This window comes from Xiphophorus couchianus, chromosome 21 (genome assembly GCF_001444195.1).
Source record: "Xiphophorus couchianus chromosome 21, X_couchianus-1.0, whole genome shotgun sequence".
Lineage (NCBI taxonomy): Eukaryota > Metazoa > Chordata > Actinopteri > Cyprinodontiformes > Poeciliidae > Xiphophorus > Xiphophorus couchianus.
In genome coordinates, this window is record NC_040248.1 from 12235745 (window position 1) to 12262385 (window position 26641).

The 26641-nt window shown below is 37.3% G+C and overlaps 1 protein-coding gene across 1 annotated transcript in view; it reads left to right on the plus strand.

Annotated features, from left to right (window-relative positions):
• Nucleotides 1-26641, plus strand: part of sulf1 (sulfatase 1) — an 83990-nt gene that overhangs the window by 13690 nt on the left and 43659 nt on the right. The window lies entirely within an intron of this gene.

Here is a 26641-nt window from a genome sequence, read left to right on the forward strand (position 1 = left end):
AACCAGCTGCTGCTGATTAAGACCTCTGCCACATTTCTGGCATGTTTGTTTTTGTTTCATGCAAATCTCTTGTATCACTTTTTTTTTTTTTTTCTTTTCCTACCTGCCATCCAACCGTGCATGATGGCGCTTATCCTGTTCCCTCATGCTGGGCTTATCAGAAGTCCAACCATGTAAGTAGAGATTCAGCATCATTTTTAAGGTTGTAACAAGACATGTTTTTGTTTTAATTTTTGACTGTTGGGATTGGATACAATAACCTGGAATCACAGGCCATGTTGCACATTTATTTGTGGAATGAAGTATTCAGATTTTTCTGTACGGTTCAGCTCTTAAATTCCTACCTGCTTAATTTTTACTTCTGTTAAATGTTTTGCAACTTCAAAGTAGTGACTGTAGCTCACTAGTAGTTATTAATGAGAACAACATAGTACTCTTGTTCATTATAAATATATAATAGCATGTGATGTAGAAGTGCAAATGGAAAACACAACAGGTCTCGTATATAAATATTTGGGGGGCTAATATTTTTCAAACTGCATCCTGAAAACAGATTTCCCAGATAAATGAATCACCACCTATCACAGAAACACATTTGTCTGAGTTTTAAAATAACAAAACATTTCTGACGTACTAAAGACACGTAAACTGGAAAAATACTTAATACAAATGTGTAATTTTTGTTTCACTCTAAATGTTGAGTAATTTTGAAACTGGTTCTGCCAATATCTCATCTCCCTCATTCAAACATAACTTGATTTTGTTGTCAAGCATTCAATGAAATCCAGCTGTCCAGCACAATATTATGCAGAACAAGGACTCAAATAACATCATACAAAATAAAAATCAACATTATGGCTACTAATCACCTTAGAAGAATCTGTTGCATCCAAGAAACCGCAGTCTTGTAACTTATAATAAAATATCACCACAATTTTGGCACGGCCAAACATTATTTTCTCACTGGCTTGGAATAATAATACTCTGTCATAGTTTGTACACAATATCTGAGATCTGATATGCAATATGAGCATTTTGAACAACTTGATTGATAAATCTCAAAATGTGCATTGATTTAAAATGACTGAAGTTGTTTTAAAATGTACTAATTTTTCTGAATTTGTAGGAGTGTTTTTTCTATGTATTTGTGTGTCATTGACAAAAGTGTTGGAAATATTTTCCTCAAGTTGCTGTAGTTTTTGCTACCTGAGACCTGAGAAAGTTGAGGTTAAGTGAATCCCATCTCCTTATCAGTACTGATTCTGAGACATTTGACATCTTAAACCTTTCTTCAGGGTTTTCTTTGTTTCATGAGTTATCCTACTGAGGAACAAAACAATTTTCTGCACTTCTGCTACTTTCAGAACCCCCCCTTTAGCAATAACAAAGGTCCTGCTGTTGTCTGCCTTTCTGAAAATTGACCAAAACTCTAGACATCTCCATCCCAATCTAAAATACCCCTTTTTTTTAAAAACGGGATTGGATGTAACTCTAGGTCTGAAGAGTCAGACTTTTTTTTTAACTGCTGTCTGGTCTACATAAACTTTGAAAAATGTGGCAAAGGATTTTCGTTGATGTTTTTAATATCTCATTAAAAGACCAGAAACGTTCAGGTGTGCATGTTTTAGCTCTTTGTAAAGTGGGGACCTAAAACTGCAAGGCATCCTGTTGGCCAGACCGACCCGATGATGTGAAGCGTGTACACACTTTTGCTGAATGTCTTATTTGTGTCTTACTTCGTGTATCAGACACCCAAAAACAGACTCTGCACACAGTTGGATTTATGTCTGTCTGAATATTTGGGTTTAAGCTATCCCAAGTGAATGTGCTAAATTTAACTGTTATTTATCCCTAGGGAGTACATATAAACACATATTCACCTACAAAAATGGTCCCTGTTGCTTGCAGTACATGTGTGGCTGGAGGAAAAACAGGACACACATTGTTTATTAAAGGTAAGAGTTACAGTTGTTGGGTGTTGAGTGTTTTACAAGTTGTGTCTGACTTGGATGATCTGTTGAAACAGTGGTTAGAAATAGTGGCTAGTCTGACTTTTGAAGAAATGTTGAGCTAAATTATGCAAATCTTCTATGATAGAGCGTACCACCATGAGAGCTTGTGATCAAATACTTTTTGTTGGATTAAATGTTTAAAGATTTCTGATGGGTAAATTATTCCTGTACAATATGAAGACATCAAGGCAACATGCATTCCTGGTATGCCAACAATACATTTGGCAAGCTTGGTGATTTTATCAGCAGGTTCTTCATTAACAAAGCAGCTACTGCCAAATTGTTTTTATGTTTATGGAATTAATTCCAGTAAATAAAAAGTAGAAAGATATTGCCACTGTTAAAATGATTTGATGCCGTCATCTTGAATCACAAAGTTTTATTATCATTGCAAACTTTGTTTTTAGCATGTCTTACAATATCAAACAGCCTAGGACTGAATAGATATGAGAACTACACAGACCCAAAGATACTTGCATAAAATTGATCAGAATAAACAAGTTATTTTATCATACAGGAGAGTAGTTGAAAGCATGTGGTTTACTTGATGTCATTTAACAGTGCACATGAAAGTAAAACTGCAACTGGCAATCTGTATATGAACTTCATACATTTTGGTAATCCATTCATCTTTGGATTTTGTTTACAAATATTACCTCACTGCATGGCTTGGATATGTTTTGGAAAGAACTTCTAGCACAAAACGATCCTGTAAATCTATTTAAAAATCTGTATCTATAATTTTTAGCTTTGGACTCGCTACTATAATGTATTTTGACAGAGATACAATAATCAGGTCTTGGTGATGCTTTGTTGAGCACAGTAGATTTTTTTTGTTTTTTAATGGCACTTTTTATTGTATCAATATTAAAATAAAATTTTACCTGTCTTAACAACTGTTTAGTCAACAATAAAGGGAGTTCTCAAAAACTGGTGGAGGGCCTCATCACTGAGAATTAACAAATATAATAAAATCCTCAAGGTTATGGGGAAAAAGCACTTTATGAAAATAACCCTCAGCAAAATATGAAGTATTTATAAGATGGAATATTCTTAATAAACATTAGATGAGATACCCAAAGTTTTTTGCGGGTATCCTTTCAAATGTTACCTGAAACAAATAGATTACATCCTGTTCTAGTTGAATTTGCATTAAGTGTTTTTTTTCCTTGTACCTGACTGTAGCATTGAATTTCAACCAAATAATAAATGGTACTCTGGGTTAAAAAAAAAAATCAAATATTATATGTCATTAATACAATGTTTGATACAACAGACTGGTAGTAGAAATTCCTTTTTATAATTGAATGAATAAGCAGACGCCTGCCATAAGATCAATATATTTTCCTTCAACATTTCAAGACAGCGATGTTCCTAAATGGTTCCTACAGACTTGGCCTGTCTGGTCTTTTCTCCCAGCTGTACTAATCAGGGATCCTTTTGTGTGCTTGTCTGGCTTTTTCACAGCCAGCCTGGAAAGTCTGGTAATTTATGAGTCATTTCCTAAGGAAAACACAAGTCCTCAGTGAGTCCTGATATACGGACACCACTGGGTGGGGCAAATAATGTGTAAAGTATGATTGCTAGGAGGATGGAAGGTGTTAAACATTGGGTGGTAGAAAAAGGAAATGGGTGATGCCTGACCAAAGAATACAACATGAAAAAAAAAATCAATTTTGACTTCAAAAAGCAGATGAATTAATGTAAAAAAATGTCAGAAGAAGAAGAAAGCTTGAGGCAGGAAAAAAAGAATAAAAGCGAAATCCATCGTAAAGCACAGTTGAGGTAATCACACTCTTGATTTGCAATAAATGAAACGAGCAAAAATAAAACCTATTAATATTCATCTTTATGGCTCGTTGGCTTTTCATCCAAATGGACCATGGATGGCTACACCAAATTTAATCAAATCTACTCCAGAGTTCAAGATATTCTTGTCTAAATCCCAAGTTTAATCCTGTGCCAAACTGTGAGTAGAGCTTTGATTGCCTTTCAACTGTGGTTGTAGTGAGATGGAAAAGCCATTAAACCTAGAAATATTCCTACAGTTCAGATTATTAATAGTCATGCGGAGGGATCTGAAAAATGACTGATCTCCATCCACCTGTTGAAGATAAAACAGGCCTGTTATGAGAGGACACCATGACCTGGGAATGCAACAAGTGGGCTTTTTAAAGTCCTGTAAATATTTTCTTTGCACTGTAAATGGAGAATAAAGCAGTACAAATTTTATGACTTGTTAAATCTTCACAATGAAACTGGCATGCACTGGTAAAAGTTAGTTTAATTCAAAACATATATACTTGCTATTGTGTGAGTTGGCTGAAAAATGACAACAGACAAGCAAAACATTCACTTTCATGCTTAAGAGTTAATTACTATCCCTAGTGCATCAAGCTTGTCCTGCTTTCTGAGGACTGCTTACAAGTGTCACAATAAAACTTAAGATGGACTTGGACTTGTCCAAATCTTTCTTGCTTCAATGTCTGTCTTCTAAGGCAGACAGTTGTTCAGCCTTTTGCATCCAAAGGTAACATAAATAAACATTTCCAAGCGCAGATGCCAGCTTTACTTCTCTGTTCGCCAGGAATTATGCACAGTGTATTTGAGGCTGAGACACATTAACGGTCATGGGTAAAAGAGTCCATATTTCATCATCTTTTATATTGGTTTGTCAACTTAATGTGGTGTTCTTGGTTCCAACCAACTACAGGAACTGCCTGTAATGGTTCCCTGGGTTGTGGTGAATTAGTGGTCGAGTTTTTTTGTCATCTTGTTTGGAAATATTTAAGCTCCACCATCACAGTGGAGCAGTTTTAAAGTTAACTCTTGTTTACGCTGTGGGGTAATTTTGAACTATAAGCTAAAATTTTAAATATTTTTGGGACAATATTGTTTTAATAATCTCATCATTTTTTTTTTTTGCTCCATTTGGTATTGTTCTTTGTGTATTGGTTTAAATTCTTACTTTAGTGCTAGTTTTCAGCTTTTGGTAGTAGATCCCTTTGGATTCAGCTCCTCAGTTTTGTTCTTTGTCTAGCTGTACTGCATTTCAAAGATTTTTTTTATTTTTATTTTTTCTCTCACCCGGTTCTCATGTCACTCAATCACCTCCCCGGTAGTCAAAGCCAGCCAGTTTCTTTACCTCCTCATCTGTTTCTTCCAAGCCCCCATTTCACTTTGCACATTTATTGCTCATTTCTAATGCTCACCAGTTCCTTACATGCAATTTTTCCTCTGCAAAAGTTCCTCTGCAAATCTTCACACGCAATTGGAGGCTGTTCTTCTCTTGTCTACTTTTGGGTCAGACTGCTCAACAAAACATGACAAATGTATGTTGATATAAATTAAAATATTTGCAAACACCATATCCTCAAACAAGTTAAAAGTACAACAAAGTTCTAAAGACAGTCTTGCATAAAAAGTTATACTTGCAATATCCTCTCTTTATATGGCAGCTTGTAACTGCTGACATAGTGATTTTTATTACAGTTTCCTTTGCAGCAGCCACTTATTTGTATTTCATGCATCAGTCAGTCAGCTACGGGTCAACCAGTTCAACGTCAAAACATCCCAGTTCTGGGGACTGTCTGTACTTAGAAGTACAGACTGGGCATGGACGGGTACAAGATTTTTTTCTTTATGGCATTTAATAAAAGCACCACTGCATTACTGTATTTTAAAAATATAAAATAAAATGTAATGTCTAATTTCTTTTAATTAAAAAAAACAACCTATTATTTATGTCATTGTTGTTTATAATCTTATTGGGTTTTCCAAGAATTCAAGGAGAATTTAACTAGTGGTTTACAGTTGCGCATGAAGCTGAACATTAGCCCTTTTTTTTTATTCTAATAAAAAATAAATAAAAGTAACAAACTGCGATAAGCAGTGCTAATTAGGTAATTGGTGAGGCGCTCAACAATCAACATGTACCCAGTATAACGGCATTATATTAGGAGTTATGAGTGGCCTTGATTTACATTTAATAACATTAGAGCTGGTATTTAATTTTTTTCCTAGAGCATAAATACATCCAAACATCAAAATCTGTCTTCTACTGAAACGATAGCATGCTTTTATTCTGCTGACTGACTGACTGACAGTGCACAGTAACAATGCTGCACACAGATGAAGACATCTGAAAAATCTCCACTATCCTTTGGCATTACGTTAAGAGGACTGTTTCAGTTTTGAAACTATAAATATTTTTAAAATTATTATGTTGACACCAGCAGCCAACAGTTGCTTAATATGTATATATTGCCTATTTTCTACCTGTTAAAATGGGCAATGCCACTAACGTTATAAAGATACTGGCATGTTGCTAATATTTGTATGAATAGAGTCACTGATAATGATAGTTTGTATACATTTGTCATATTTAAGTTGTGTTTAAACAATACTACTCAAACTATCTTTTACTATAGTATTAATCTAGTAATCTCAACCACTCATCCAATTAAAGGGCTAATCTACTAAAAAGACTCATACAGACAGTTCCTTTTGTAAATCCTGTCATGGGCATATTTATATAGCAGAAACCCATCCACCGTTACACATAGGTTTTGGTGATAGTTGTCTGCAATGCATAAATTTTATCTCTTCTATCATGAGTAAATACTGAACTGGAGTGGATCTGACAGGCAGTGAATCCAGATGTTTCTGCAAGGCTTATTAAACAGTGAGCACATTGTTGAAGCAGTAAATTCTTAAATGGGAAGAAAAGGGAAGATGAATTTTTCAGATGGCAATAGAGTGGTTTTTAGTTAAACACTGCATTTCTGAGAAGCCCTCCTATCGCAGCACTTTGTTCTTTAGTCACAGCTCTGTTTTAAACCTGGAACAACAGGTGTTTTTCATTGACATAATTCTTAACACGGTCTTTTAGTTTACAACCTGCCTGCTACTGTCTTTCTGCTGGGAATTATTGCCTGGGATTTGTGGTTTTCTAGTCTCACCTCCTCACACTGGCCAACTTCGACTGCTTTTATACTCATTTGAAATAGCAAACGCTGTGCATCAGTTTACATGGCACAGGACAATAAAGTTAAGCAGTAGAACCTATCCCATATGCGCTAATACTACTTTCCTGACCCTGAAATAAAAGACGATGCCTAAAATGCACTTTTATTCATGTAGAATTGTCTCCAGACCTGTTTGTGGATTTACAGCAAAGTGATGTTCCCAGAGCAAAGTTTGAATTTTCTGTTAAAATATTTTGTTTGGCACATCAGAAATTAACTGATTAGAGATACAAAAGTTGTGCATAGAGTCAGGCAGCCAGCTTGGAGGAAAACATGCAGATGAGGGGTCATTGAGTTTATCATCTAGGAACCTCTCATCACAGATGTTTGCTGTAATGGCACTTGACATCTTCTCAACTCCCCAACAAGTCAAAGACTAAGTCTTTTTTCCATTTAGTTAATCCTTTTGTAATTAGTGCTGCTGTCTATAAAGAGTTTTTTGAATTTGAAAGAGTTGCTCAAAGAAATTGAACAGTACTGAAAACAGTTTGAAAACATTTTGTTTACCAGAGCATGCACAGAGCAACTTTATCCTTCTTAGGGATTTAGGTCTCAACTAATATGTTTTTGTACTGCTGTCTCAAAAATGAGTTGCCTGGCAAAATATCATTTTTAACTTTTTTTTTCTTCCTTTTTTGGTAAAGTACAAAATATCTTTACTTGTTTGAGATTAATTAATGTTTGAGATTAGTCTGATCATATTATGAATGATCCACCTTTTCTGTCTTATTTTTCTCACATATCATGAAGATGCTTTCATTACTCTGCATGAGTTGTCTGGGGCAACTCCATGCAAGTCTGTTGTGCACATTTGCAGCAACAAGACTTGTGCCATGTTGCTGACATTTAATTTTTACTGTCCCTTAAAGTGTGAATCCATGACCCCATATTCATCTGTCAGCTTGTTGTCCCCTGTGGACACGACTGTAGACTATCTAATTATGAATTTTATGGAATACAAATTGAAGACAGCTTTTGTTATATGTTGCATTACAACTGAGTATGCTTTTTTTTTTATAACATGAGAAGCTAAATGATTTAAATAGTCACCTTTCAGTATTAAATGTCTTCAGCTGAACATTAATGAAGCTCTCTGCATTGGCTTTACAAAAAATTATCAAAACATAAGACATTCCTCTATTTTTATAAATGGTGAAAAATTAGAATATGTGCCCACATTTAAGGGTCAAATGAAAGTCAAAATAAAAAAAAAACAATAATGTGTTTGAATTCAATCGTCAAAAACTTTCTTTGGCACTAAAAGTTTTTGATAAACGCCAAATGTATCATTATTGCAGTGGGATTACCACAGCCTCAAGGAGAACTGTATTGCAACCTGACAGCTAGCCTGAAATGTTGTCTGCATTCTATTTTTGATTATGTTTTTTTTTCTGTTTTTTACTTTATGAACCATAAAGCCTGCACCACCTGGCAGGTTAAGAAACGATGGAAATCAACTTCAGGTGAGATTGGGTGCATTTACATATGTGGTGTTTAAGATGTTCATGAATGAATGATCTTCTTAAGCAAATAAATAAATGCAAATACAAATTCTGGTAAATTTGCTCAAACCTGAGTAATTCTCAAAAACAATTTATTTATAGATGGATTTTAACATTATAAAACATATTTAACAACTACTGTACATCTTACATGTCATTCCATTTATGTTTCACTGCATTGTTAGAAGTGGTGGTGTTTGTTCGTAAGCTGTGATTTCATGCACTACCATTAAATTGCCAAAATACTGTTTTGCATTACTACCAATTTTTGGAAACTGCAAAAAAAATAAAAATAAGAAATAATTTCTGATTGGATTTTGAGTTTGGTAACATGTGTTCACTGCTTGAAACTTTGTTATTGAAATAATCTCATTGTTTGATGAAATCATTGATGATGGATAGCTGAAGGTGTTTCAACTCTGAGTGAATGACATAATTTACAACCAGATTCATTAGTTTTAAAGTCACAGCCTAAACGTGTTGTGCATTGATGGATTATAACTTGAAGTTGGACGTGTTTAAGTTCAGTTGCTAATGTGCAATGATGTCACACAGAACAGCATGGTTCCGTGTAAATCTCTAATGTGGTGAGAACAGGATCTGTGGAGTTTGATTAATGATGTGCAGGAGAAACGAGTAGCAGATGGGATGCTGATTTCTTGTTTTTGGTGAGCTGTTAAACTCACCAGCTGTAAAGTCTGTGCCTATCATAACGTGTGGAGGCTGCGTCTGTCATTAGAAGAGCCTTGTTGGGGGGGGGGAATGGACTGCTATCACTTCTGACTGTCTGGAGGAGACAAACAAGCCACAAGAAACATACATGGACTCATCTCCAGAGACCTCAGGGTGAACTGTACTGTAGGCAAAAATATGTTTGTGATTTTTCAAGAGAACTCTGTCAATGCCAGAGCAATTTCATGTCTAATTTTTTAAACTGAGGAGAAATGTTTGGAAAGGCGCGCCGCACCAAATAGCGTGGAATCAAAACATGTCTTTATGAATGGGACATGCCATGTGGCCTCATCCCTAATCCATCGTCTACAGACAATGGATTGTCCTAATAAAGGGCCTTTTTAGTCATGTTTTTCTTGTCTTTTTAAGAGTAATTGATGTAAATCTATCCAGCGGTGTGTGTTGTCTGTCAGGACAGGGGTCCTGATGATGGCATTAGGAGTCATTCTTTATTTTTCCAGATGGAAACCAGATTCAGCTCTCAGACTAATTAGAAGCACCATCAAAGTGACTTAAAGACGCCTCTTAAGGCTCATTTGGAACCTGAAGAAAGGTTAATCATTTGACCTTTGAGATATGTTAGTGTGGAACCAACTCACTGTAGTTGTTGTAGTAGCATTAAACATGACAAAAGAATGGCAGCGAATAAGATCAAACTACAACACTCATTCTTTAATTTTCCATGGTTTCTGAAGCAAAACTGTTTTGCTAGAACATTTTATTATGGATCAAAGGCCAAATGCATGTTGTCCATGTCGGTTTGGTTAAAAAGAAGTCTATGAAACCTTGCGTCTTGAGATTATTAAGATGTTTTAGCTGTCCCAGCAGTGAATTGCATGCATTGTCAAGGTTTAGTGGTCCAATGGGAAAATTAAAATGTGGAAATATGCAGTGGGTTGGTAACTGTTTGATGTGATGTATGTAGAGCAGAATCGTTCAACATCATTCCAATGTTGTGCAATGTTAGTTTTGTGTTTCTATTTAAATATCACTTTCGTACATCTTTAAAGTCTGTGAGTTTATTGAAATGTGACATTTGTCTTCTCTACCCAATCATGAAATTTAATTAGATCTAGATCAAACTTATTAATTCTCCCTTTCTGAAAAAATAGTCATTGGCCTTGCTACATCAGATCTAAAAAAAATGGTAGCTAAGATAATTGTGCTTTACTACAAATAATAAATTTTCTTTGAATTATCAGACGAAGACAAAGAGACTTAAAGAGTGATGTCTGTGTGTGTGCATATCACGCATCACTGTAAATAAGTAAAAATACTGTTCTGGCTGGGCCTCAATGTTTCTTCTCTCTCAGGCTCAGATATCAGCTCCCATATGGTTCCTTAATCTGCAGGTCCTGCTCAGGTCAGCTCAAGCAGAGCCAGGTAACACGAGCCAAACTCATAACTCAACCATCCTCCGAAGTGCATCCACAGAGACTGAGACGGATGACTTTAATGCATTCGCTTCTTCTGAAAACGAATTCGCTTGGAGCTATTATTGTGGGGTGGCCTTTCTGAAAACTATTATCTGCAAGAACAGCTGCTGCGAAGCCAAATCTCTGTGGCAATTGCTTTAGATAAAATACCACCTCACTTAGTGGAAAAGAACTTGAATGTGATGGTGGCCGGCCTTCTTTTTAGTTCTTTGACCATGAGTTTCATAAAACCTTTGACTTGCTTACTTAGCACTCTCCAAGGCAGCTGGACATGGCTCGTCAAAGCAATTTCAAGAAATGAGAGTACTCTCCAGAGGGTTTGATCTTTGGCCAGATAAGGAGCCGTTTCATGAGGCTGCAGTCCTCCCCTCCCCAACTCTTCTAGAACAGCCACAGCAGGACCTGAGTGTGATAAAATGCCTCTCTCTTGGAGTTCTCCCATCTTCTCTTGCGTGTGATCTCTAATAATTCCCATGCTTTTATATCAGTTGACATGACAGAGTTTGGATTTGTTACCGCAACAAAGCTGCAGCTGCAAAGCTTTAACGGCTTAACCTGAACGATGAGGATAAGCAATTGACCTACAGTTTCGCCAGAATTAGTCATTTGAGTTACCTGGAATAAAACAACTTTATTTCTGTTGCATCTTTAACTGGTTTAAACTTTTTTTTTAACTCTTTGTTTATAATGAATAAAATTTTACCAGATTTTTTTTTTGTTTTATGGACTAAAATGGTGTGTACTTTTCATTTTTAGCTTTCATATATAAGGGGAAAAAATTTATTAACTGACCTGCCAGTTACTGATCAGAGCAGAATAAGTTCGAGGGCAATTTGCAGATTGTAATATCTGATTAAATGCATCACTAATCATAAAAGTACTCCTTAGAACCATACTTATAAAATTTGCTGCATGATTTGTACACGAGTTCACTGTGTGTACAAGAAACATGTCCTTAACTATTAGATTACTTCTTATGGTAATTTGTTGCTCTTGATTTCATGCAGGGATGTCAGGGTAATGGAGCTGTACACAAACACGAACCACACTTTATAGACTTTCATTAAAAGAAAAAAAAGGCGAACTTGCTCTATCATAATAAAACTCAGTAGAATAAATGCAAGTTTTTGGATTCTAAAGTGACGAGATGTAAGAAAATTAATGGTATAAAAAGGGTAAGACTACTTTTGCAAGGCACTGTTGATGGACTCTTTTTCTCTCAGTCCCCCTCTGAACGTCTTAAAATACCTCTTAGGATAAAATTGTTGCACACAGGGTGCACTTTCATCAACACAAAAACCACAAATGCTAGCTCCTGATGTGAGAGCAGGCTCTTGTTCAAAAGAGTGCTTCACTTTTTGAAAAAAATATTTTCAGCATTTTCACAGCTGCTTTTTGAGTTAATGTCTAAATAAGTGGAGGGAACAAGGACTGAAAGTATCGTGAAAGTTATTAAAGTTGATGCTTATAGAAAAGGGCAGAGATTTTCCATTTTTCTACTAACCCTCAAAGGATTCCGGTAATCTTAATGAAACCAATTTTGAAATAAAGACGCCTTTTAGTCCCAGGATGCATGAAGGTAGGAGCATTTAGGATGTAGCCGCCGGGAGGAGACCTGGCCTTTGAAGTAGCCTCTGGTTATTTTTCTGCTTGACAGATCAGAGCAACTGTGCTGAAATCTAAAGGGAAGTACCCTGCCGTCTCAGGTAAATGGTAACTGAGGACAGAACTGTGACATTTGCAAAATGGCTACTGCTGAGTTGGGGCCATCTGGACATTTTGCCCTCCTTCCAAACCCTTCAATTTGTAATGTTTAATGGAGAGAGAGAGAGAGAGAGAGAGAGGAAGGGGTGCACTTGCAGGAAGATTTGTGCCAGTAGTTTAGTATCAATCATCAAATAATTCTGCTGTACTTCAGAGAATGTGTCACGGTTTGGTGCTGGTAAGGCGTTGACTGAAGCTATACAGTCTTCACCTCTGCAGTAGGAATGTGAGTGTGGAAGAAGTTAAGAGAAGTCTTTGGACTCTGTAAACCCCAAATGGCACCTGGTGGAGTTCATCTTCCCCATGGGAACAGTAGGTAGTGAGGGATGAGACACGGTCAATTTAGCTAAGTGAGATTCACTTCCCCACCATGGGCTGCGTGGGCTCTCTTATGAAGGGCAATGTGCAGAAGGTGCGGCGGGAAAGGGGGTTGGAGGGGGCATTTGACAGCACTTGCATTTCATTTCTCAATGTCCCCCTGGAGGTTTCAAAACAAGCACTGGGGTTAAAAGAAAATCACTGAGAGCTGTTGGACCACAACTGGTGCTCGGTGAAATCTGCTTCTTATTGGAAGATGTTTTAGGTGTGTGAGAGAGAGCGATGGGTTACCAGGAGGACTGCAAACGATTACGTCCCACTAATATTATAAATGCTGCCAGACAGATGCCTGAAGTGAAAACAAGTTGCAAGTATAACAAGATAAAAAGTCTGTTCTGCATCTACAAAGGGAGATCAAGTATTTTCTGTTTTTTATAGTTGACATTAATGTTTGATCAGCATGTGGCTCGGTTTTCAGGACACTCTTGTTATTGGGATCAGCTTTGTCCCTTATAAATGATATTTACCATCTTTGCAATGGTAACCATGCCAGGAGAAATGCGTTACATAACTAACAGAGATTGAGCGTCCAGTTAAACAGAAGAAAAAAAATACAATAATTAAATTGTTGTTAAAAATTATAATCTTGACAGCTATGTTAATGTCAGAAATGTATTTGGTCTTTCTGTACATATACAGATGGAAAACACAAGAGAACACTTTTGAACATTGACAGCAATTGTTCAGAATCAGTCAGTTGATTCTTGTCCTATTGACCTTGAATTTTCAGGTCATTTTTTTCCTGAAAATTACACAAATCAAGGCAATTTTTAAATCTACAGCTAGAGGTCCTTCTAACAGATTTCACAGTGGTGGGGGGTAAAAAAAAGCAAAACATGGAACAAACAAGTGCTGAATTTAACAGCAGTAGGAGTTTAATAAAAATAAAATTTGTTTTTTAATTGGCTTGGCCATTCAATTGGTTAGATAGCCTCTGCTGCTCCTCCCAAATATCTCTCAAGCCTTTTAGTGTGCAACAGCAATGTGTGGTTCTACGTTATTTCCACATCATGAATATCTAAAGGCTGACAGTCTTGTTAGCAGAAATGTGTACTGTAGAGTGATCAAAAGTGTGGCAAAAGAAATAAGTGGTGACTGCCAATCAACATTTCTTTGGCATTTTGTTGAAGAGATCCTGGGGACATTTTGAGATCAGTCACTGAAGGGCAAATCATGGTGAAAATCTCAGAAGGGCAAAATTGAAAAGCTTTAGCCATGCAAAGACAGGAGAGTCAAGCTGCTTTGTAAGGATGACATAAGTCTATTTAGTTTAACTGGACAAAGCTCAAACCTATTCTAGTGAAAAGGCTAGTCTGCCGAGCTAATCATACAAGCTACTTCTAGGTTCAACGCAACGAAGGACGGTTGTGTTGGAAAGAAAAGGAGGTTCTTGGAGATGGAGGCCAATTTCAAGGCATCAAACTGCAAAGTCAACTTTATTTTATTTTTGATACATACAGTACATCAGACAACATAATTACTTGATTGTGCTGTAAATTGCAACTACAAATAGTGCCCTGAAAATACATAATACACCCACTCCTTTAAAAGAACTTAATTTTACGTGAGACTGAAGCAATTTGGAGCAAAACGCGCCAAATAACTGAACATTTGAAGACAGGATTTACCCATTTAAATATGAGCAAATTAAATGTGAATTGGATTAATTATTAAACAAATCAGTCGGTCCCAATGCTTTTTTATGGTTTACTTGTATAATTTATCATTTTGTCTTGTTTATCTTTTGCCAGATTGTTTTTCCGCACCAGCAGTGGACATGATTTAGTGCACCAAACGGGAGCACTTGTCAAATATAATTTTACTTAATCGTCACAAGCCTCGCTTATTATTTCATATTGTTGATAGCGTTTTGAATGTTCCGCATTATACGGGCTTTGAGCCATCTCTGGAGGTATGTGAGAAATTTCGCGTTTTTTTTCGAGGACAAAGTGGCTGGTGTTAGGGCCAATATTATGTGTTCAGCTTCTGACCCTGCTGTCAAATGCTCCACTGCTTTGTCTCAGTTTGAACCTGTTACTTTGTCTTTAATACATGAGACTGTAGGTCATCTTAAGGCCTCAGGTTCTGCAGCTGACATTTTACCCCCACGACTTTTTAAAGAGGTTCTTCCTGTTTTAGGGATTTCTATTACGGCTATTATAAATAGTAGCCTGATCACTGGTGTGGTTCCAAAACCTTTTAAACAGGCATTAGTTCAACCGCTGATCAAAAAACCTGGCTTAGACCCTTTTCTGTTATCTAATTTTAGGCCTATTTCAAAGCTTCCATTTATGTCTAAAATTTTAGAGAAAGTTGTTTATAATCAATTAAAGGCCTATCTCGATGTAAATAATATTCTTGAGGATTTTCAGTCTGGTTTTAAAACTTTACACAGCACCGAATCTGCATTGTTGAGGGTGTTTAATGATATCCTTTTGGCTACTGATGCTGGAGATCCAGTGATTTTAGTTCTTTTAGATTTGACTGCAGCCTTTGACACGGTGGACCATGATGTTTTACTTTCCCGTTTAGAGCATTATGTAGGTCTCAAAGGCACAGTCTTAGTGTGGCTTAGGTCGTATTTGACGGATAGGTCTTTCTGTGTTGACATAGATGATTTTAGATCATCGTCTGCTCCTTTATTGTGTGGAGTACCGCAGGGCTCGATACTTGGACCTCTTTTGTTTTCTTTATATTTGCTTCCCCTTGGGTCAATATTTAGGAAACATAATATTGCTTTTCATTGCTATGCGGATGATACACAAATTTATGTGCCCCTCAATCGTAAGGGAGTCAATACAGTACCAATTTTAATGGAGTGCCTTGATGACATAAAAACTTGGATGGCTCTGAATTTTTTGAATTTTAATGAAAGAAAGACGGAAGTTATTATTTTTGACCCTGGTACTACCTGCAAGTCCACTCCTGTGGATTTGGGTCCGCTATCACATTACGTAAAGCCATTTGTTACAAATTTGGGCTTTGTAATGGACGCAAATTTTAAGTTGGATAAACAAATCAGTGCCGTTGTGAAAACGAGCTTTTTCCATTTGAGGCGGCTTGCTAAGATTAGGAATATGGTACCAGTGGATTATTTTGAAATATTAATCCATGCTTTTATTACAACACGACTGGATTACTGTAACTCCTTATATGTGGGTGTCAGCCAGTCTTCTTTGTCCCGTCTTCAGCTGGTCCAGAATGCGGCTGCTCGGCTCTTAACTGGATCGCGGAAGAGAGAACATGTTACCCCGATTTTATATTCTCTGCACTGGCTGCCAGTACATTTCAGAGTGCATTTTAAGATTCTTTTATTTGTATTTAAATCTTTAAATGGCCTTGCTCCCTCCTATCTCTCTGAGCTGCTACATATACACTGTCCTCCTCGAGCTCTTAGATCAGCGAGCCAAATGAACCTGGAGGTGCCGAGGACTTCCAGGAGGCAGAGAGGAGACAGGGCGTTTGCTGTTGCAGCTCCCAAACTTTGGAATTCTTTACCTATGTTGGTAAAACAGGCCCCCTCTTTAGCAATTTTTAAATCTGCTCTTAAGACTTACCTTTTTCGGTTGGCCTTTGATTCGGTTTGAGATGCTGCTTTTCTGTATTTATCTGGGTATGTTTATGTATTATATAGAGTGTTTTACGTCACTGCATTGTTGGTTTTGATGTGTTTTAATTTTGTTTTTATTTGTTTAATTTTGTGATTGTACAGCACTTTGGTCAGTGGTACTGTTTTAAAGTGCTATATAAATAAACTTGCCTTGCCTTGCCTTGCCTTGCCTATTTCAACACAACAGCTTTCAGCTCAGCTGGATTCAAAGAAACAGGGAGGTATAGAGGAATGAAAAGAACTTAGGCCACAGATAAATCAGCCTTCACACAATTCATCATCTTAGCCTACCTTGAGTTTTTTTTTACTGCCAGACTTCTCATCTCCTAAGGTGATGGCCCAGAACACACTGGCTCGTCATGAGGAGTAATGCGAGGAAATAACTTTCTGAAGTTACAACACCCTCCCCAATTATTTACCCTCACCCCATCCTGTTAAAGGTTATTGAAAGAACCTGTAAAAACATAGTGTAAGAACAGACCTGGTTGCCCTGAAATTTTATGCTTTACTGTAGTTATTATATTACATACAGTTGATGCAAACTTAATGTTATAGTGTTTTTGCATTTATTTTGGTCGTTATTCTACTTTTGGTCACATGAGTCTCTTGGGGATGAAATCTAATGAGCCCTAATCAAACACAAGTGAGAAAGTGATTTGTGTAATCTATGAACAAAACTACTTTTGAAGCTGTTAAAGGGAAGTACTCATTTCAATTTCTGTACAATTTCTTCATGTTTTATTTTTACTCAAATAAGATTGACATTACAATAACAAGATGATTTATCTTAAGACTACCGTATATATTAGTCTTTATTTAGGGTATGATGGACAAGTAGATGTTGCCGTATAGTCTGTGAACTTCAGACGTATAATGTAGTTTTTAGTAACTTAAAAAAAAACTTTACCTTCACTCTCATTTGGATCCTGACTAGTTGCTCTGACCGGTCCATCCAACTATATAGTTTCTACAGCATTTTTACTGAGTAATGCAATGTCTGCATTCTTTCTATTTGAAAATGACTAAATGTAATTTTCAAATGTACTTTTTTTTAATTAAACTGTTCCATGTCTATGCAGCTGGCTTTCAATTTTCAAAAGGAAAATTGCCTACATGCATGTTGGAACACAAGCTTTAAGGGATAGATTACATATTCAAAATAAAAGTTTTCTTAGTCAATGTACTGTATGTATTCTTTAGCATTTTTAAAAGATTTTTATTAAACCTGGTCATGATTTTTGCCCTGTAAGAATGACGTTTTGAAGATAAAACGGTTTTCCTTTTATTCATGCTGTGTTGGAAGACGGATAACAAATCAGCCAAGAGTAAGATGCCTTATCCTGAAAGTCTTAAAGATAGTTTCCAGCTGCATTGCACTGCAAAAACTATGATGAAGGTAATGAATGTTTTTGTCAACTTGAGAGGATTTTTACACTACATTGGCTGCTAACTTAAATAGCTGCTCTTTCATTTTCTCACAATTGTCTGTTTGTTAGGGACTTGGTACCTTTTTGCTCCCCTGCGCTTACATTATTCTTCTTTTTGTGTTTAAGTGTGGGCGAACCTGACTCGACTTTGTTTAAACAGGAAGTAATAAAGTCTCATGCATTTTGCCACATGTCAAGCAAGAAGGAACAAACACAATGCCACAGAGAAAACACTTTGGGGGAAAAAAGACCTGGCTTTAATAGCACTTCTTAAAACAGGTTTTTGCCATGTATTTGTTCAAATAGAGCTGGAGATAACCGATGCCAGGTTAGCAATTATACTAGCTCCTTTTTATTTGCCTCCAACAAAAGGACATCTGGAGAGATAAAGACTCACATTTAATAAACAAACTGCTAATGGCTTTAACCGGTTACCAAAACAAGATATTAAAGCAACTCAAATAAATTCAAGCTGATGTTTTTGCTTAAGTGCTCTTCGTGGATAAGGATGGTTTATAAAAATGACAAAATAAACTACACTATCATTAATTTTCTCTGTTAGAGCAGATTCCTGCCTCCTTTTCTTCATACTAAAGGGAACTCTTGCAGAGAGATTTAGTGAGACTCTGCATTTTAGGTGTCGCATCCCTTTAATCCTTGACCTCTCACTCCTCACGTATAGGTCAAAGGTCATGTCTGCCACCCAGAACACTCTAGATACAGTGAGGGTACTCGGGGTCAGCTGTACTGTTTTTTGTTAGATGGAACAGGATGTTTTTCTCAATCTCAATGTGGAACAGTTTGTAATGCTACAAAGCCACTACATTGTTGAGGGATTATCACTCTAATTGTGAGTCTTATTTGTTCTATTTATAGCTGTAAATAGTGGCTTTTCTGCTCCTTTCCAGATGGCTTTCATGACTAGTACTTGCATATCCTGTACAATTGACTCCAAACGTTTGGCTCTCGTGAAACTCGCTCGCCATACGAACACATCTAAGCCAAGTGCTCCATTTGCCTGCTGCGTGCCTGCTAGTAATTTGAAACACAGCGGCCTTGTCAGTCAAATGCAGTGCAAAAGGGCTCACTTTTAGGTGTTTTATGATCTGGGATGAATTTATGATGCCTTAACTAAGGTTGCAAAAACACAGAAGTGAAGGCCCTTTGACTTTGTATTGATCTAGATTTCTCCACTTACAGTGCCAGCTGCAAAGTTTTCCTTTGACTTCTTGGTTATAAACCCTTCAGAATGTGATTTGTATTTGGCTGCTGATGCAAGAAGACCAGCTTAATGTTTGACATGGAACACTATTGTTTAATATCATAATGAAGATGCCAGAAACATGGGGTTCAAACCTGATATGATGTTGAAGGGCATAGAGCATAATTTATGGGTGATTTCTGAGACTTTTTGACTCGCTTGACTATTCAAACTTGGGCTTCATAAGTACGGTTTATTACCCATAATCTATTAACTTTTTCATTGCACAGAATGCAAAGCAGATGGCAAGTGCTAAGCTAGGAAAGGCTCTTGGTAGAGCTGGGTCTTACAGGTTGTTGAAGATAGTGGCATCTCTGTTTTGTGATGTTATTGCAGAGTTGTGGAATGACACATAAAAAAAAAAGTGTGAATTGTTTTGAGGGTTGTTTACTAACTGCCAGCAGATAATCCCTTACCAACTGAGTGACCAAGTCATGACATACAGCATTCAAATAGAAGGGAACTGTTCTGTCTAGCAAATCTTTAGGCCAACACCAGTGTTTGCTATGCTCCCTCTCCTACAAAACAAGCTTTGTATGGTTTTCTTCCAATAATTGCCTTTTTTCCTTTTCCATAAAAGCAATATTTGTCAAGTTCACAAGTAATAGTTGTCATGCCAACAGACTTTCTCACCTGAGTTGTGGATGTGTGTTGCTATTTCAGATTAACCTCGGGTCTTTCAGCTGCATCTCAGGATGCCAGTTTAGATGGATGGCTATGTCTTCGCTGGCTTGCTGTTGTGCCATATAATTTGCTTTGTACAATTTTCAAACCCTAGTGTTTTGTTTGATGCAACCAAATTCCAATTAAAATACATTGAAGGTTGTAGTTTTAAAAACTGAATCTGTATTGAATTTGCCAGACTATGTAGAGGCTTTTAGATTGCTACCTCCAGTTTTGATTATGTTCAAACTTGACATGGACCTCGTGAAGAATACCTTTCTTTCTGCAATTCTGTCATTTTATGTCTGTGCATATTAGCAATTTTATCACCTGTGCCATTAACACATTGAACAACCCTGTTTCCTTATGGAACACAGCTTGGTGTTTAATGAATCCTCTAGCGCACTTAACACTGGGAATGGCTACCAATTTTAAAGATAGTTGGTGATTTTGTTAATTTTCTTAGCAGTATATCTAATTTGTTTGAATGTACTTTATATTTTTTCCGGTGAGAGTATATGCTGCTGCTAAAAGAGCTGAATTTATTTTCAGACTTTTTTTCCACAGCTTTACCACGGGTGCCAATAAATGAGAATAGCACCGTATGCCGCCGCCTTGTCAAAAGAGGACAAGGCCAGCTAAGCAGCATTGAATGGATCAGAAGGCCCATCACTCCTCTCATGCATATTCAAGCACGTGTACTCTCACTCACACCCTAAGAAAGGCAGTTTGGTTCCTGGTCAGGGGAGCCTTTCTAAAACCCTTAACAAAGAGGTAATTATCTGCCAAACAGTACAGTCACAAAGTGAAGCAAACGACCCCAGACATGTTTGCAGAGGTCTAAGTTTTTTTTAATCTTTTTTTTGATTTAAAAAAAAAAGCTTTGTCTGTATTTTGCTCTCTGCAGCCACTGAGGACCACACAGAAAATAAACGTTAACCTCCTTCTCTATACTGTCTTTTCAGTTTTTCTGACATACTTTCTGACAGTTCCCAAGTACTAAAGGAAGTTATGCTCCTTAAATGGATTATCAGGAGTTTTCTTTAAATGAATGACCACCCACCCACACAACGTCTGGCTATGAATTTATTTTTGGAATTGGCTCAGGTTGTTTTTTTGGCCAAAAGCTTTGAACCTGGAAACCAGAAGATCACAAATGTTTGTTTGGTCTTTTATTGTGGCTGTTTGCATTGATTGCAACACCAAATACTCGCATTAAATCAAGAAATTTATTCGCAGCGTGTTTTAAGCTTGTGTTAGCCCTAACACAAATTAGCTTGCTAGATCATTTTGATGATGACCTGTGGAAGAAAAGAATAGTTTATTTAGAGCCAAGTGGTGCTTGAAAATATAATTTATTAACTATGATTACCGTCACAAAAATATGTTGCAACATGTTTTGTTGCCGTTATCATCTTTGCATCAGAGGAGCTCCAGGTAGGGATGCTGACTAAAGAAATTGTTTGTAGAATCACCACGAAATTTAAGGATAGCAGGCAGTGGGCGTGCCGTGGTGGCGTAGGGGTTAGCACAACCCATGTTTGGAGGCCTTGAGTCCTCGACGCGGCCGTCGCGGGTTCGACTCCCGGACCCGACGATATTTGCTGCATGTCTTCCCCCTTTCCTGTCAGCGTACTTTCATATAAAGGACACTAGAGCCCACAAAAAGATCCCCTGGAGGGGTACAAAAAAAGAAAAGAAAAAGGATAGCAGGCAGCAATGAAAGCACAACAAGTGAGTTGATCTTCTAAGTTGATTAAGCTAAAGCATAATGTTGCTACTTGTGCAACATTACTTGTGGTAATGCAGAGTGATTTAAAATTTACAGTAAAGCAAGAATGTGTCACCAGGAGGAGGCCTAGAAGCTGATGTCCAATATATTACAGCAAATTGCAGAAATTTTGATGTTTATTGTTGAACTTCAATGCAACAAAAACCACAAACTTAAAATATCTGAAGCAGAACATTTTGTCAAATGAAATCTTATGGAGGCCTACAACTTTAAGCCATGTCTATATTGATGGTGAACTTTTTTTTAAAGTCCCCCAGACTCACATTGACACATTCCCACACACAAATTAAATATGAAAAACAATTTCTCCTGGTGAATGAAAGCAGGTGTACCTGTCAGACCTCTCTGCTTGGTATAACCTTCAATGCACTGCTTGGCCGAGTTTTATAGACACAATAGTGTCCAAGTGTGCGGAGGCATTACTGGAATTTGCACCTGTTTGAGACCTGACTCCTTTGGTCTTTCCTCTTGAAAGCTGTCCTTCTTGAGTCTTACAGTTGGGGGGAAAAAAAAAACTGTCCTCAGAGTGGGGATAAATGAATGTTGACATAAAGCAACAAAAAAACTGGTGAAGTGGTTGGTTTATGAGGGAAAGACCCAGGGAAGTAAAATAAGCTTAAATAAAGTTCAAATAAACTCAGTTCAGGGGATTACTGTGCTCTTGAGTTTATTCCTATATAAATGATCAGTGGCGCTGTGTGGCCCTTAATTTGGGTCATGTGGTTGAAACCATTCATATTCCTGATTTTTCTCCAAGTAAGAAGAAACAGGGTCCAGCCACAGATTGAAAGACTTCTCTTCCCACCCGCGTGCGAATCACAAATAACATGCAGGCGTGCTGCTTCCCCCCCCATGTCCAGTAACCCAACAAGACCCTGTTAAAAAGCCACAGTCACATCCCTGTGTTTCATCTTTCTAGCCATGGAAACAAAGTTTGTATTCTAATGAAGGTGGCCTGTGTGCCAAGTTTGCCATGTGGACATCGGTGTTGCTGCTGCTAAGTTTGTGTAACAGCTGTTATGTATTTATTTATTGAAACTGAGGATTTTTGTAAGGCTGTCTCGATCGGCTACTGACAGCTGAAGGTCTGCCTTCATCATGCCTCTAAAGAGACAACTGAACAGCCAATCTGCTCAACGCAAATCCTCATATTCACTCTCCACAGGCTACCGGCGGCATGCTTTATAGGATTATTTTCAACCAGGCATTTTGGATGTAGTAGTATACATAGCCCCTTCCGACCCATTGAATGCCCCCCTTCTTTTTCTCCTTGTTCCTGCCTTTCACCTTCTCGCCTGAGAGGATTAGAAAGTTAGGCTTCCGGAAGCGGGGCAAAACCCTGTTGAGGATGAGACTTTCACAAGCCTCTCGCAGGAAGGAGCAGGACTCTGACTTTGCAGCAACAATCACTGCTTTTTTTTTCTCCTCTTGTCTTCCAGGGTTCAAACTTTTTAGTGGTCAACAAAGTGTTGACTTGTTTCATAAAGAGTATTAGTGTAAACAAATACCTTTTGAGCTGATTTTTATTTTATTTTTTTTTTAAGTGTAACTTATTTAAGTTTTCCTGAGACTGCTTGAGGACTTTGATGTAACAACTGCTCAGAGAAATTTATTGTATTGTTGAATGCATTATTGTTTAGTAGAGGGGATACTGTTGATTTGTAGCTACAGGTGATTCTTTTTTTTGTTTTGTTTCAACACTGCTGTACTTTTTTCAAGTGGGAAAGATATTCTGAGAGGTCAAAATCAATTCTTGTTCTGTAGCTACATGGTACAGCTCCAGATGGGATCATGTCCTATAACAATCGGCCAAGAAAAGCTGCGAAAGCATGAAAAGTTGTTTGTTCCATTGTTAAAGACAGCTGTGAGGGCCCTGAAACAGAATAAAGAACAAGTCTAACAATTTAAAGACTTTGATGTTGTGATTGTTTGATGACAGCTAGTAAGGGATTCACCAGTACTAAGGGGGTCTTCAGAAAATTAAAGCTCCCATTATTTATACATTGTGTTGGAACCTGGACAAAGGATGAATGTGACTGAATGAGATAAAGTTTTAGTAATAACAATTTAGCATTTAAAAAATGCAGAAACATATCTAGTTTAATATTTAAAAATGTTCAGGGTTTTCTTTTATGGTGAAGTAAGATGTACATTGATATTTTGGAAACATTGGTATGACTCCCTCCAAAATAGTTGGAGGTCTTGTGTATTTTTATGTATTAAAATACATAATAGGTTTTGGTATATAATTGTGGCTAAAGCTGAAGATGCAAAGTTTATGGTTTTATTATTATTATTATTATTATTATTATTAGTCCAAACTGTCACTGTCATGACAGTATCTGATGTGACAGAAAAAAACTGAGCTTCTCTGCCATTTCCCAGTGTTCCCAGTGCTAACTGCAGAAATACACGACTCCATACGAAACAACCAATCAGAGCCAGGTGGAGAGTCTTAGTGGTGAATTGTCTTTTCTGTTGGTCAGTCCAACAAATTTGTAATTTCTGCCAGAGTGTGAGACCGATGCTTGGAGTTTGTAGCGATTTAGTTCACCTTTTAGGATGCAACTTGGGGATCACAAAATATTGCAAATGTATTATCACAATATCAATCCATGCAACATTGTTAACTCTGTCTAGTTAAACAATTCATTACTTATCACAAGCTGTAGTGTCGGAGCTCTTTACTGATGCTATGCAGAGCTAGACTCTGTCACTCACTCATGTTATGGCTGCATCCCGAAAGCCTTCACTTTGGCAGGCTACACTGGCACAGAGGCTGCATCATAGCTATGACAGCCCCGATGTATCTCATTCAGCCATGGAGAATGGGGCTAGTGAACCGAGGAGCCCCCCAACATCGGCCTCTGCCTGCACCTGCAAGCCCAACCGATGACTGGAGAGCTGGAGGGAGGCAGTTTGGAGGTGGGAGGAGGGGCGGGGGGGTCAGCGAAAGCCTATGTTCAGCTTAATAATGGAGCACAAGACAAATGAGCTACTATATGAGCGACCCAATCAGAGAAATATAAAATAAGGGGAAATCATTCAGTTTAATGGCAACTTTATGTCAGATGTTAAGATAACCATGTGGTGGGCTTTTGGAAAACTCTTTGAAGTAAGCATGCGGAGAGAAGAGTGAATAGGGTACTGCTGAACCCCTGCAGGTCATTCAGTCATTTATAAGGTCCAATTTTAAAGGCCTCCTCCTGCTTTTGCCTTTGTGCCCATCGGTGGTTGTGAAAATGGAAAACAAAGATTAAATCAGAAAAAGGATGATATGCCTTTGAATAAATCAAAATGCCAGCAAGCAATAAAATCTTAAAGGCATGAAGGACTTACTTGGATGTTTTCTTTATTGAAACAGAGCCTCGTTTCTTCTTAGTTTGTGTGGATTTAAGATGTTTACAGATGTGCCCCTCTCCCCCAGTGCGCCAGCCACCTTTAATCCAGTAAAGAGAACAGAGATCTCGGTCGCCTCTGGCCGTCCTGCAGGCTCTTTTGGAAACCTCTCGGCCGTGAGAATGGGGCTTGGGGTTGGAGGTGTGGGTTAGGCTGTGTGTAGCCATGCAGGAGGGGCCGAGGGGACGGTCTTTGTGAATTTAGCTAATCTAATTTGAGCACTTTTTTTCTCCCCAAGGGCCTGACTCATTCTCACTGCTGTCTCTGTTTCCAACATCAGTACAAGCTGGTGAAAGTTTCATGTGGTCTTATTTAGTTTAATGTACGCCTAAGGGGAACATAACTTTGAGCATCGACTTTAAAGGACGACTCTATCTTTGGGCTTTTTGTTTAGGTCTTATTTTTAAATAAAGCTATAACACTGATCCACATGCATCCTGGGGATATTACTGCATGACATAGGACTTTTTTTTGTGACTAAAGAAAAGGTTTAAAGGGTTTTGGGTCTATATATAATTAGGAAAATGGAAAAAAATATTGAAAGTATTTACTAATGACCGTAAATTCATCTGAATCTACTGGTGTTTATTAGAGACAAACAGAGATTGGTTAGTGACTGGAATCAGTTGAACTTTCAACTTCAGTGTGGAAGTTTTTTATTTTATTTTACTTTGGATGAAGACTGAAAAGATACTTAGTTTGTTATAAAGGAGTTATTTATTGGAGATGGACAAACTGAAATGAAGTATTTTATTTGTTCATTCAGGCTGCTATAATGGAAAGCTGAACTTGTGCTGGTGCTTCTATTTGTACTTTTGCTGTTTTTGTTGTTTATACTGGTAAAAGTCGGGCATAAAACAAAGCTGTTCTAAATGGAGGTCGATTGCCTTGGGAACAGTTGGTTGAACTGGAAACAAAAGAAACCAAAATCATGGGCATGATGTCCGTGAAAATGAAAACATACCACTGTTGAAAATGCGATGAAGATATTACTTTTTTTCTTTAAAAAGAAAAAATAAATCAGGTTTTGATAGGAACAGTTGGAAAATATCCAATCCAGTCAACTCTTTCTCTTGAGTCGTTTTCCTGCCTGCTTGTTCTGCACTGACCAGCAACAGTTTAGGTGTTTATTTCCAAAGCCACTAAAAAGGTGTATGCAATTTGAGAAAAAGTGAAATGCTTCTGTGGTCGGCATGAATAAAACAAAGCTGTCCTACGTAATATAACTCTGTTCTTGTATTGTTGTGATACTTTTTTGAACATTTGGAAGCGAGAAGAAACTGTCTTTGAACTTCTTTTGCACTGCAAACCCTGAGATCTCTGCCACTGATTACTCAGTTCTGTATGGGATGCCAGTAATGCTGAATTTTGCGGTTGTATTGGGATTTGAGGATGGAGTTGAATACACTAGAATGAAGAAAATGTAAAAAAAAAAAAATCTCCATTTTATAAAAACTTATAAAAGACTCTCAATTAATACAATTTCTGATTGCTGCTTTTCCAGTATTTCTCAAAAAAACAACTTCAAACAGAGATTGTTTTTATAGAATAGAAACAAACCCTTTTAAAAAAATTGTTTTTTTAAAAAACAAATTGTATTTAACACCTTTGATTAGCTCACTGTTGATGGTGTTCCTT